This window comes from Gekko japonicus, unplaced genomic scaffold (genome assembly GCF_001447785.1).
Source record: "Gekko japonicus isolate JY-2015 unplaced genomic scaffold, Gekko_japonicus_V1.1 scaffold661, whole genome shotgun sequence".
In the NCBI taxonomy this organism is placed as follows: Eukaryota; Metazoa; Chordata; class Lepidosauria; order Squamata; family Gekkonidae; genus Gekko; species Gekko japonicus.
Window position 1 is genome coordinate 119,533 of NW_015173694.1, and position 10,625 is coordinate 130,157.

The following is a 10,625-nucleotide window of genomic DNA, read 5'->3' on the forward strand; positions in this document are numbered from 1 at the left end:
GATACTGTGTACAGCTTCCGTGAGATGTGCTTCTATTATTGTAAGATGTGCTTCTATTTTTCTAAGTAAAATTCCTTTCTCTTGTTACCACTGTAGTTAGATCACCTTTGTAATTTGTGCTTTGGCAGCCAATGCCCATAGTGGTGAAGTCCGGAACTCTGACTGGCTGAGCTAGAGGAGAGAAGAGCTGGGGGATGAATGCTAGGACAACTGATCAAGAGACAAGGGTTGCCAAGGGTTACAGGAAACAAGAGCTGCTACAGGTATTGGGTAGGGTTGCCAGCTCTGGGCTGGGAAATTCCTGGAGATTTGGGGGGGGGGGAGCCTGAGGAGGGGGAGGTTTAGGGAGGGGAGGGGCTTCCGAAACAGCCATTTTCTCCAGGGGAACTGATCTCTGTCACCCGGAGATCAGTTGTAATCCCAGAAGAGTTTCAGCCACCACCTGGAGACTGGCAACCTTAGGTACTGGGACAGATTCAACCACGTTTCTGCTGGTGAAAATGAGAAGAGGAGGTTCCCTTTGAGCACCCCAAAAAAAGGCTATGGTGGACATGATGGGACCTACATGCCAGTTTGATGTAGTGGTTAAGGAGCAGCGGACTCTAATCTGGTTTGGTTCCCCACTCCTCCACATGCAGCCAGCTGGGTGACCTTGGGTCAGTCACAGATCTCTCAGATCTGTCTCAGCCCCACCTCCCTCGCAGGGTGCCTGTTGTGGGGAGAGGAAGGGAAGTGGATTGGGTACTGAAGAGTGGGGTATAAATCCGACTCCTCTTCCTCTTCTTCTTCATCTTCTGACAGGGGCTGTAGTAAGGAGTAGAATTGGGTGGAAAAGCTGGCTGGACCAAAGAGGAAGTGTGATCTTGTAGGGGGGGGGGATGGGAAAGTAGGACTGACGCTGTACTCTCTTGGCAGAAAAGAAGCAGGCAGGGGAGGGAGGCTGAGAGAGCAGAATCCTACCAGTCAAGAGACTTTTCCAGAGCATGGCAGCACATCGTGAGGGCCAGGGTGCCCTGTGCAGGAACAGTGGGGCTGAATTGCCCATATCGATCAGAACTAAGCAGCCAAAACTTTGACTACAGGCTTCTGGGGGCAGCTTCCCTCCCTTCCTGCCCCCTCTCTTCCCCTTGTCTAATGAGGTTCGCTGGCTTTGAAGGTAACACAGGAGCTGTGTTTGACCTCCGGCTGGGCTAGATCGTATCTCAGAGCACAAAAGGAGATTGTCCCAGACCCGTACTGGAAGCTCCTCTCTAGGCTCTTGATTTCCCCCCCCCTTCCCCCACTTTCAATTGCTTTTCTCTCCTTCATACCATAGGAGAGAATCCGGAGACGTTGGGTGAAGTGGGGAGAACGGCAATGCTTTGTTCTTAAAATGAGAGACATCTGCTGAGAAGGTACTCCACGTAACCACTCTATACTGTAGGCCATACGGTATTGTTGTGTCCGCTGACCGCCACCAGGGGCCAGCGAATACCCCCCCCCAGCTTGACTCTGTATGAACAATGGGGACTAGGCTCCTGGTCTCTCCACTGGGGGACCAATGGGACCGTGGCGGGAGATTTAAACCCACCAACGGGACCTAGGGGTGTGTCCCCAGGTGTGTATATAGTTGGCCAGCCGGCCATTAGTCTTTGTCTTTGTTGTGTACCAGTAAACCATGTTGATCACTACATCAGCCTCAGTGGTTTCTTCGTGCGTTTAACCCACTACACTTTAAGTATAGCGGTTAGAGCAGGGGGGGGTCCCCAAATGCCGTGCCTGTGGGCGCCAAGGCCCTTTTTCTGGAGCCCACCAAGTTATTTTAGAAAGTGGGCAGGGCTGGGTGGGACTTTTGCCAGCAGGGCTTCTGATGGGCCACTGGGGATCTGATTGGCTGTGCAGCTTTTTAAAAATGTAGCTGTGGCAGCTGCTGCCGCCACCCCACAAGCCAAGGATCTTCACTGGGTGACTGAAGGTAACCCCTGGGCAGTGTTTCCCCCTAAACTGAGTTAGTGTGAGCTAGCTCACAGTTTTTTAGCCTCCGGCTCACACATGTTTATCTTAGCTCAGGGAGGAGGGCTCCAGAGCAAACTACTGGAGAATGCTGCTATGCCCACCATCTGATGCAAACTAGCACTTTAGATTTGTCTGTTTTATATTTCTATTCATAACTGTATTGTCCTGATTTTATTCAACTCCTGTTTTAACTGTTTTACATCACTATGTTAGCCGCCCTGAGCCTGCCTTGGCAGGGCGGGCGGGGTATAAATTAAATAAATAAAATAATGTATGCAGCAGCCGAATCGCTCACTCACAACTTTAATGCCAGTAGCTCACAAAGTAGAATTTTTGCTCACAAGACTCCACAGCTTAGAGGGAACATTGCCCCTGGGTTAGCAAGTTGTTGTTGTTCAGTCGCACAGTCGAGTCCGACTCTTCGCGACCCCATGGACCAGCTCCCGCCAGGCCCTCCTGTCTTCCGCCGTCCTCTGAAGTTGGCTCAATTTCATGTTCGTTGCATCTATGACACTGTCTAACCATCTCATCCTTTGCCATCCCCGTCTTCTTTGACCTTCAATCTTTCCCAGCATCAGGGTCTTCTCCAGTGAGTGCTCCCTTCTCATTTGGTGGCCAAAGTATTTGAGCTTCAGTTTCATTATCTGGCCTTCCAGGGAACAGTCAGGGTTGATTTCTTTTAGGACTGACTGATTTGATCTTCTTGCAGTCCAAGGGACTCTCAAGAGTCTTCTCCAGCACCATAGTTCAAAAGAATCTATTCTTCGGCGCTCAGCCTTCCTTATAGTCCACTTTTGCGCTCTCCTCTTTTACCCTGAGCAGGAGGCTCTTTAGGTCCTCTTCACTTTCTGCCATTAGAGTGGTATCGTCTGCATATCTGAGGTTGTTGATCTTTTCCCCAGCAATCTTAATTCCCGCTTGTGATTCATCCAGGCCAGCATTTCGCATGATGTACTCTGTATATATATTAAATAAGCAAGGTGACAATATACATCCTTGTCGTACTCCTTTTCCTATGCTAAACCAATCAGTTGTTCCATATCCGGTTCTAACTGTTGCTTCTTGGCCCTTATACAGGTTTCTCAAGATAAAAGAGTATGTTCATTTAAGAAGGGATCCTTTTGAACAGAGCTTCTGCCCCAGTTGTCGAAGTATTGACATTAAAGTTATATCTAACATCATTCCCTGACATTTTGCGGTCGCTCCTCCTCCTGGGGCAGACCTTTTATGGATGTGCCCGTCCCCCCCTGTGTCAGCATTCCAAATGTGCCTTCAGGCTTGAAATGGCTGGGGACTCCTGGATTAGAGGGTAAGATGTATTGGGTTAAATCATTTGCCTTGGAAGCACAGAAGCTGTATGCGGTATCCCTGATCCCCCACATTACCCGGTTAAGGGAAAATGCTGTTCAAACAAATTACAAAGATGATCTGATTCCAATGATAGCAAGAGAAAGAAATTTTACTTATAAAAATAGAAGCACATTTTATATGACATATTCATGTAGGCACACTTAACTTATGGTGAATGGCTTAACTTCAAAAAAGGTTAACTGGCTACAGCTCCAAGCCCAGGTGAGAGAGAGAAGGTCCTATACAAGATGAAAGAGAAGGCAAGCAAGGGCCAAAGAGCTCAACATCTACCTGATGAGAGGGTGGGGCCAACTGTCAAGTGTCCTGGAGCAGAGAATTCTCTTACCCCTTTTCCTCCCAGATCCTCTTGCATGCAGAGTTACAATACTGAACACTCTATTGCCTGGAGATCACTTGCAATAGCAGGAGATCTCCAGTCCCCATCTGGAGGTTGGCAACCCTAACACTGTAGGATGTGTCCAACATCTTCCTTGTGCATTGCGGAACAATGTTTGCACTTAGTGGATGATTATGGGAGCTCCAGTTGGGTGAGCGGAAAGCAATGATGTGGAATGTTCCCTCGATCGGGGAACAAAGCCGTTGGAATTAGACTGTCGGGCCCAATGACTTCCTGGGAATTCACCATGACTGCACTTCTCTTCAAAGAACCCCCAGTTTACTCAAGGGGAGATCAGAAGACCTTTGCAAGTGACCATTTGAGGGCTGATGAGATTGCATTTTGTCAACAGGCTCCAAAATACAGCCAGATCCCGCAGATGGGGAGCAGAGGGGGTGGGAATCGTCTTTCTCCAGAGAGAAAGTCATGCTATTGTCTTGGAAACAATGCCACGCACACAGACACACACACACCCCTTTGTTATATCAGCCAAATAGAACAAAACTCTCGATGCAATCAAAATGCAAAAATAAAACTAAGCCAAAAGTTCACAAAACAGCAGGACATTGCAGCGAGCCTCCTTTTTCTGCTGTTGGGGACATTTGTTTGCCGGTATCGCTGAATGTGCATTCTGGAGCCAGTGAAGTACAGCAGCCACTGCAATGCTGCCAAAGAGATCAGAAATAATCCTGAAACTGGAAAGGTGCCTTTTAAAAGTTTAGATTCCGAGGTCTCCAGAAAGTAACCTGCTTTGTTGAGGGGTCCCATTGCACATGGCAGGCTGGATCCAAGTGACTGAGCAATCGCAAGAGTGGCTCAAAGCGGCAAAAAGAAATATGGCGGTTCTCTGAGCGCTCCATGACCCACTTGATAATCCCAACCCATGTGCAAAGATCACTGTGTTAGTAGGACAGTGAGTGGTAGAAAGCATTACTAACAACAAAGCTAGTGGAGGTGATGGTATTCCAGCTGAGCTATTCAAAGTCTTAGAAGATGATGCTGTTAAAGTTCTGCACTCCATTTGCCAGCAAATTTGGAAAACGCAACAGTGGCCACAGGATTGGAAAAGGTCAGTATACATTCCAATCCCAAAGAAGGGCAATGCCAAGGAATGTTCAAACTATCGCACAATTGCACTCATATCACACGCTAGCAAGGTCATGCTCAAGATCCTACAAGCTAGGCTTCAACAGTACGTGGATAGAGAACTACCAGAAGTACAAGCTGGGTTTCGAAGAGGTAGAGGAACTAGAGATCAAATTGCCAACATTCGCTGGATTATGGAGAAAGCAAGAGAGTACCAGAAAAATATCTACTTCTGCTTCATTGACTATGCTAAAGCTTTTGACTGTGTGGATCACAACAAACTATGGCAGGTCCTTAAAGAGATGGGAGTACCAGACCACCTCACATGTCTCTTGAGAAACCTGTATAAGGGCCAAGAAGCGACAGTTAGAACCGGATATGGAACAACTGATTGGTTCAGCATAGGAAAAGGAGTACGACAAGGATGTATATTGTCGCCTTGCTTATTTAATATATATGCAGAGTACATCATGCGAAATGCTGGCCTGGATGAATCACAAGCGGGAATTAAGATTGCTGGGGAAAAGATCAACAACCTCAGATATGCAGACGATACCACTCTAATGGCAGAAAGTGAAGAGGACCTAAAGAGCCTCTTGCTCAGGGTAAAAGAGGAGAGCGCAAAAGTGGGCTTGAAGCTCAACATCAAAAAAACTAAGATCATGGCATCCGGCCCCATCACTCCTTGGCAAATAGAAGGGGAAGTCGTGGAAGTAGTGACAGACTTCACGTTCCTGGGATCCCAGATCACCGCAGACTGTGACAGCAGCCATGAAATTAAAAGATTTCCTTGGGAGGAAAGTGATGGCGAACCTAAACAGCATGATAAAAAGTAGAGACATCACCCTGCCAACAAAAGTCCGCATGGTCAAAGCAATGGTATTCCCAGTAGTCATGTATGGCTGTGAGAGTTGGACTATAAGGAAGGCCGAGCGCCGAAGAATAGATTCTTTTGAACTATGGTGCTGGAGGAGACTCTTGAGAGTCCCTTGGACTGCAAGAAGAACAAATCAGTCAATCCTCAAAGAAATCAACCCTGACTGTTCCCTGGAAGGCCAGATAATGAAACTGAAGCTCAAATACTTTGGCCACCAAATGAGAAGGGAGCACTCACTGGAGAAGAAGACCCTGATGCTGGGAAAGACTGACGGTCAAAGAAGACGGGGCAAAGGATGAGATGGTTAGACAGTGTCATAGATGCAACGAACATGAAGTTGAGCCAACTTCAGAGGACGGCGGAAGACAGGAAGGCCTGGCGTGATCTGGTCCATGGGGTCGCAAAGAGTCGACTCGACTGTGCGACTGAACAACAACAACAACATGAGGACTGAAAGTGGGTCTTTTGTGGGGGGGGGGTCCTCCCAAAGGAGACACAGCTGCAGTGAACCCCTAGCACTTCCTAGACACACAGAGCATCTTCTTTTGGTATTCCTTCCAAGTCCTTAAAAAAAAACACCTCATGCTCTGAGTGGGAGAAGGGAGTCGTGGGGCACTTTGCACTGCAGGAAGGAAGCCATTAAATCTGTAGCACTTTGAGAGATTAAATGCCATAACTTACGGCCACTGAAGTTTCTGCAAAATGTGATAATGTAAGAAAACAATTAAAAAGACTTATCTAAGGGTGGGCTATGGTTTTATTGTGATGGAGTGCGCAGTTAATTGATCGCTGCCTTGTAAGACTGGGCTGGGGGGGGCAGCTCCGGTGGAGCAGCAAATTGCAGCCCTGAGGAAGTGCCGAAATGGGGAAGAGCAAAACCACTGCAGTTGGGGCAGGGAAAGCAAATAATGGGCGCTCTGAAGACACCCAAACAGGCTGGGCAGAGAAGAGGTCAAACCTGCACCCACCACGAAAGGTTTACACCCAGGGTATGATCTCACAACCTTTTCTACCAGTCCATGGGTCATGTTTGCAGTAATAACTGCGTCTCTGCGTCTTTATTTGTGTATGAGAATATTGAATTATGTATTCCTTTTGAAAAAGAATAAAAATTGTTTTGGGAAAAATAATAACTGCGTCTCTGACATTATGCAGTCTGAATTCAGCACCTGAGAACAGGTGAAGCTGCCTTTTACTGAGTCAGGCCCTGGGTCTATCAGGGCCAGTATTATGGGGATATTTGGTTAAGAGTTTTGTCCAGCATGATACTGAGTACAGTAAAGAAATCTCCCAAGAAGTATATTGTGAAAAAGGTAAACTTACCGTTATTCAAACAGATCCAATTCACATTCAGGTTGCAGTCAAAAGAAGAGGAAGAAGATGTTTTTTGCCATCTTCTGGGCATGGAGCAGGGGTCACTGGGGGGCACGGGGGCGGTTTTTGTGAATTTCCTGCACTGTGCAGGGGGTTGGACTAGATGACCCTGGAGGTCCCTTCCATCATTCTATGATTCTGTGATTCTAAGCCTAATATAAGGAGTACTTTCCCTATCGGAAATGGCCAGCTTGTCTGCCATCATGAGGGCATTGCCTCCGCAGGGGAGACCTTCAGAGACATGTTTCTCCATGGAAGGCCATGAGAAGATAGAAGACAAAGAGAGAGAGAGAGGAGGGGGTCAGAGGGCAGCTCCGAGGTTAAGACAAAGAGAGGAGATAACACCTATACACACTTAGAGTGATGTGGCACCCCCCAAGGTCCAGGCGTGCTGCGTCGCTCACTCCAACAAGTATCCTCCCATCTGACTGGCAATGGCTCTCCAGGGTCTCAGGCAGAGGTCTTTCCCATCTCCTACTTTTAAATGACCAGGGCTATTTTTGGGCAGGAAAGCACAGGAACGGAGTTCCGGCTGGCTTCAGAGTTGGCCACGCCCACTACAGTTAGGGTTGCCAGCCTCCAGGTGGGACCTGGGGATCTCCCGCTTTTACAACTGATCTCCAGCGGACAGAGATCAGCTCCCCTGGAAAAAATGGCTGCTTTGAAGGGTTGACTCTGTGGCATCATGCCATGCTGAGGCCCCTCCCCTCCCCAAACCCCACCCTCTCCTGGCTCCACCCCCAAAGTCTCCAGGTATTTTCCAACCCAGACCTGACAACCCTAACTACAGCCAAAACCTCTGTGTGCATGGCGACAGAGGGAAGGCCTGGAGAGCGACATACACACACCCCGGCGCCCGGGCAAGCCAAGGGTGCCTTCCCTTCCCTTCTGTCAGGGGTGCGGCCTAATATGCTAATGCGTTTCTGCTGTTGGGTGTGGCCTGTTATGCTAATGAGTCCCTGCTGGGCTTATTTTTTACAAAAAAAGCCCTGTAAATGGCGATGCTGGGGGTTGAACCTGGCAGCTTTTCGGCTTTACCCCATGCCACAGCCTTTCCCCTCAGGTGCACTGAGGTCTGAAATTGTTAATAAGAGGCTGTGAGTGATATCCGAGGTTGCACATTATAGCAGCACCCTGAGCAATACCCTTTCTCTCATGGCTTACCCCACAACCATGCAGGAAGGGGTGATCATGTATTTTCCAAAGAATTAGCACCCTCCTGCTGAGATGCCAACTCCAGGCCAACATGATCAACTCTATCTATATGGTTGTGGGGCTTTAAACATGACAACTATGCCATGGGATGAACTCATAGAAAAGGATCTCCTACAGCATGGTTGTAATGTTGGGAGCTGTGAGACTTTTGATCAGATGTCCCCGATTAATTGACTGGCAGATCCTTAAAATCTCTGCTTTGTTCTTTATAGCTGAGAGCCAGTTTGGTGTAGTGGTTAGGAGCGCGGACTCAAATCTTGGCGAACTGGGTCTGATTCCCCTCTCCTCCACATGCAGCTGCTGGCATGACCTTGGGTCAGTCACAGTTCTCACAGAGCTGTTCTCTCAAGAGCACTTTTCTAAAGGTATAAATCCTCTTCTTCTTCTTCTTCTTCCTCTTTCTCTTCTTCTTCCTCTTCTTCCTCCTCCTCCTCCTCTTCTTTTGTCAGGATGAAAACCATAGGCAGACCGGAAGAGCCTGCCCTCAGAGTAGAATAAAATAGCTGCCACCCTAACATGCATGCTCATTGCTTAAAATCATAAGAACATAAAGAGAAGGCAATGTTGGATCAGGCCAATGGCCCATCCAGTCCAACACTCTGTGTCACACGGTGGCCAATAACCAGGTGCCATCAGGAGGTCCAGCAGTGGGGCTAGAACCCCAGAAGCCCTCCCAGAGGAAGAATCTTTTTTCCTTCCAAACTATTGTTCTGTTCAAATGAATACTGGATTCATAGAATCGTAGAGCTGGAAGGGACCTCCAGGGTCATGTAGTCCAACCCCCTGCACAAGGCAGGAAATTCACAAATACAAATATTCACATGCAGATGTGATCAATTAACGGTTAAGGACACATACAATTTAGCACCCATCATGCCAAAGTACTGCAGCAGCAGCCTGGGAGAGAGCGTTCAAGCCTCAATGCAGCTTGTGATATTCTCCCAGCCACTGAAGCAGGATCTTTCTGGGTCTCGGTCCTGGCCAAGCCCTGGCTCCTCATTGCCTAATTAGATGGAAGGATGGGGTCAAACAGCCCCCTGAAAATAACCTCTGGGATCATTGCCCACCTGTTGAAGGAGAAGCACAGGGCAGCAGCCCGAGACAGTAATTACGTGTTTCCCTTTTGACCTGAAACTTAATTTTACAGGCTTGACCTTCGTGACCTTACAGCTTTACAGGTTAAGCCTGGAATCTGGAAGCTGCATCGCCTGGAACAGTTCTGTTTGGTCAGGCTTGGGGAATGAGAGAAGCGTGGGTGCCTTCCTGACTGCCTCAGGCAGGTGATTCCACAAGGCGGGGGCCACAACAGAGGATGCACGCGTACAGGCAGTCGTTCATTTTGCCACCAGGCCCTGCTTGGATGAATGAAGTCCATCAGTGGCTGTTAGCCACAAGGAATAGATGGAACACTCTGTCTGGGGCAGTGATGCTCTGTCTTCTTGGTGCTTGGGGGGGCCCACAGTTGGAGGGCTTCTGGAGCTCTGGCCCTGCTGGTGGACCTCCTGATGCCCCCTGGGTTTTGGTCACTGTGTGACATGGAGTGTTGGACTGGAAGGACTATTGGTCTGATCCAACGTGGCTTCTCCTTTGTTCTTAAGTTGTGCTGGAGCCCAGGAAGAGAATCAGCCCTTCAGACAGAAGGGCCCTTTAATGGAAGCTGGTAACAGATGAGTAGCCAATGGAGTAGGGTTGCCAGCTTTGGGCTCAGAAATTCCTGGAGTTTTTGGAGGTGGAGGAGAAGGATCTCACCAAGAATGTGATGCCAGGTAGTCCCCCCTCCAAAGCAGCCTTTCCCCCCCCCCCTTTTTTCAATTTCAATTTTTTCAATTTTCTCCAGGGGGACTGATTTGTCATCTGGAGATCATCTGTAATCCCAGGAGATCTCCAGGTCCCACCTGGAGACTGTCAACCCTACGGAGCAACTGCAGAATGGCTGTAATAGGCACACTCTGCCACCACCGGGAGGATGTAGCAACCCCAGCTGCGGTGTTAACGAATAAATATGCACTGCAAGAAACTTTTGTAAACTAAGGTGTTCTGTTTATAACGATCGTCCTGACAATAGCTGAGCCATAACATTCTGCACCGACTGGAGTCTCTGAACTGACTTCAAGGACAGGCCTCTTTAGAGTGAGTTTATTATCTCCCATAATTATAGTCTTGCATAGGGTTGCCAACCTCCTGGTGGGGCCTGGAGATTGCACAGAATTACAACTGATCTCCAGACGACAGAGATCAATCCCCCTGGAGAAAATGGCTGCTTTGGAGGGTGGCGTCTATGGCATATTGTACCCCATGGAGGTCCCTCCCTCCTCAAACCCTGCCTTCCCT